This window comes from Desmodus rotundus, chromosome 11 (assembly GCF_022682495.2).
Source record: "Desmodus rotundus isolate HL8 chromosome 11, HLdesRot8A.1, whole genome shotgun sequence".
Lineage (NCBI taxonomy): Eukaryota > Metazoa > Chordata > Mammalia > Chiroptera > Phyllostomidae > Desmodus > Desmodus rotundus.
The window spans coordinates 79,427,992-79,431,720 of NC_071397.1; the positions used below are offsets into that span (position 1 = coordinate 79,427,992).

A 3,729-nucleotide genomic window follows, 5' to 3' on the forward strand; every position below is an offset into this window, starting at 1 on the left:
TTCTTGATTGGCAGACATCTTCTTATAGATTTAGTATGTGAACCCTTTGTCGAGTCCACGCATTACACACACACAACCTCCCAGTGTTTGTATCCTGCCTTTTGTCTCTCTTCATAGTGTCTTTTGACAAACAGAGGTTGCTGGTTTTAATGTACTCCATTTTGTTCATCTTTTTCTTTATGGTTAGTGCATTTTCTGCCTTTTGAAAAGTTTTTTCTTACTCTAAGGTCATAAAGATATCTTAAACTATGTTCTAGAATGTTTGTTATTATTTGTTTTTCACATATATATCTACAATCTATCAGGAATTTATTGTTTGGACAAGGTAAAGAATAACTTCCAATTTTTGATTAATAGCCAATTGTCCACTCTTTCATTCCACACTCTTTACAGTACTACTTTTTCATAAATCAACAGTCTATAGGTTGGTTTGTGTGATTTCTATTCTAATTAATTTCTCTAATATATTCTTGCACCAATAACTCACTATTTTATTTTTTATTTCTTTTATTTATCTTTACCTGAGGACATATCATTGCTTTTAGAGAGCAAGGAAGGTGGAGAGAGGCAGAGAGAGAGGGAAAAAGAGAAAGAAACAGAGAGAGATCGAGAGATCAGTTTGTGATAGAAACATCAGTTAGTTGCCTCTCGTACTCTCCCTGACCAGGGATCAAATCCACAACCTGAGTGCGTGCCCTGAATGGGAGTCAAACCTGCAACCTTTGCATCTATGGGCTGGTGCTCCAACTGACTGAGCCACCCCAGCCAGGGCATAACTCATTGCTCTAAAGGAGCGATATTATCGCTGTTCTATACAGTCAATATTTACTCATATTTACTCATTTACATGCCTTTTACACTGCTCTTCATTCTTCCATCTAAATTCATTGTCTTCTGCCTGCATCCCAAACTTCCATCTGAACTTATTTTTTTTAATAGTAAAAAAAATGACTGTTTTAGTACAGGTCCTCTGGAGGGAACTTCTCTCAATTTTTGTTTTCTGAAAAAATATTTACTTCTTCTTATTCTTGAAGTATATTTTTGTTGGGTATAAAATTCTGGGTTAGCAGTTTTTATTCATGTCCCCATAAATATATTGCCCCACTGTCTTGTTTTTATTTTTTATCTCTTGAGAAGATGGCTCTCTATCCAATAAGTGATCTTTTGAAGAGAGTCTGTCTTATTTCCCTTGCTTTATTTTTTTTATTGGGGTGGGTGGGTTTAACAAATTTGCTATGATACACCTATGTATAAATTTCTTTTATCCTGCTTAGGGCTGGTAGAAATTCTAAAATCTGTAGTTTAATATTTTTCATCAATTTTGTAGAGTTCTCAACAATCTCTTCAAATATTTTTTCACTTACATTTTCTCTTTCCTATGTGTATGATATTTCAAATACTTATATAATTCTTGCTGTTTTCTCTAACTCTTGTATCCATTATTCCGTATTCTCATTATCTCTCTTTTTCTTTTTGTTTCAATTATAAGTGGTATCTTACAAAGATTATATTTTATGTTTTTTTCTAGCAAATAATAATGGAATTCTCTTGGTATGTTGAGCTTGGGTCTAGCCACTTTGCTACAGTTACTTAACTTTTATAATATTTTGTCTATATATTGTTTTCTAGGTAGAAAATCATGTCATATGCAAATAACATATTTTTTTCTTTCAGATACTTAAAACATTGAGCTTGGCCACATGACTTGTTTTACCCATTGGGATACTATTAAACAGGATGGGAATGGAAGCTTACACTATGGGTGTACCATTGGGCTGGTCTTTTGAAATCCTATCTTTAGCCATGAGAATACCATGCCTTAAATAATCGCTGGTCCAAAGAAGATGAAAGACACAAGTTGAAGATCTGGATTCAACCCATGGCTTAGAGCGAGCATAGCCAGACCCAGACTATATAGTCCAAACCTCAGCAAAGTGAGAAATAAATGTTTGTTATGGAATGTCACTGAGATTATGTGGTTCTTTTGGCAATAGCAGACTGATACAACAATAAACCCTTAGTCATGGGAGAGTGTTCCCATTTCAATAAATTCCAACCAACCTTATAATCTATTCCCCTTTATATTCTACCCCTTATAGTCCTTTAACTATAAAAACAAGTCTCACACATACTCATTTGGCCTCTGCCTTTATATTTTTGCCAGGTTTGGCGATTTTTTTGGTGTGTAAGCTATTTTCTCGCAAAGTGGGTGTTCTAAGAAAAAAACACCAGCATTAGAAGCTGGCTAGGTTAACAGAGCCAAACATTTGAGAGCTATAACACAGGCAGAGAGGCACAGCCATTCACATGGTAAGAAGTTAAGATGAGCAACTATTGAGTTTCCGACACTGTTCTCGGTGCTTTTATTATATTTCCTTATTTAATCTTGCCAATATTTTTTGTGCTAGTCATTTTTCATAGCTAGTAGTGGGTCATGATTCAGCCCTGACTTCAATGTCTATGTTCTCACTATTGATGGACCCATATTGATGGAAGTGTAGTCCATGGAACAAGCACCATCATCACCGTCTGACAGATTGTTAGAGATGCAGCGTTTCAGGCCCAAATCAGACCTTCTGAATCAGAACCTTCAGGTTAACAAGCTCTACGTGAGTCCATGCACATTAAACTCTGAGAAGCAATACATCATTGCATATATTCTTCTCAGCTCATGTGTTCTGGGAGGACTTAGAAACATTTAATACTGGCTTTCAGAAAATTGGTCTTAAAAGAGTCTTGGTAAATAAAAATAGCTTAAATGTTTCAGTGGCCTTAAAACAAGTCCAAATTGAGCTTTAATTTATGGAAATTCTGGCTAATTTTTCTGATTATCTCTTTCCCTCATCCATACTAGTAAACCTTAAGTTATTTGAATTAAGTTATAGTGAAAGATTATTTTTTTTATCAAGGAGCCCCTGTAAGGGGTTGTAGTTGTAGGCCAGACTAAACAGTAAGACATGTTTCATATTCTTTTTTTATTTTTTTTAAATTAAAAAAAATATGGAACGCTTCACGAATTTGCGTGTCATCCTTGCGCAGGGGCCATGCTAATCTTCTCTGTATCGTTCCAGTTTTAGTATATGTGCTGCCGAAGCGAGCACATGTTTCATATTCTTAAATAGTGTTTAATATAAATGGGAAAAAAACAGATGAAACCAAAAGAAAAAAAACACAGAAAAAACAACAAAAGAGCACATAAACAAAGATCTATAATAGAAGTAGGTATATTATAGAGATATGTGTTTTATGGGAGCTGCTAGAGTTTTTAGTGACCAGAGATACATGAGTTTTGATCATAAGGCTTCCTGCAAAGGTGATTCTGATCATCATTTTAAGGGAAAAAGTGTACTTCATAAGTCAGTAAGTCCTGAAGCATTTCATTAAGTGGCAATGACAAAAATATTTACTTAGATATGGGGTCAAGAAAATCATGACTCATATATAAAATTAAAGATATTTATTGATGTAAGATTTAGTTAAGGGTCCATGTTTGATCACGTATGTCAGGCATAGGGAAAAACGTTAAGGAGTAGCAGAGAAGGAAAGGAAAGGAAGAGGGGAATAATGCTCTATGCATATGCATTTGTCTGGTTTCTCTAGAGAAATACAACCTGCACTGCAGACCTGAGAGAGAGAGATAGAGAGAGATTTATTGTAAAGAATTGGCTCATGCAATTTTGGGGTTGGCAAGTCCAGAAATTTGTAAGGCAGGACAGCAGACTGGAAATT

The 3,729-nt window shown here is 35.0% G+C and overlaps 1 non-coding gene across 1 annotated transcript; it reads right to left on the reverse strand.

Moving 5' to 3' along the window:
* Positions 1 to 2,994: 2,994 nt before the first annotated feature.
* Positions 2,995 to 3,101, reverse strand: LOC112297457 (U6 spliceosomal RNA). Its single transcript, XR_002974029.1, has one exon. It is a non-coding gene; the product is annotated as a U6 spliceosomal RNA (small nuclear RNA).
* Positions 3,102 to 3,729: the final 628 nt, after the last annotated feature.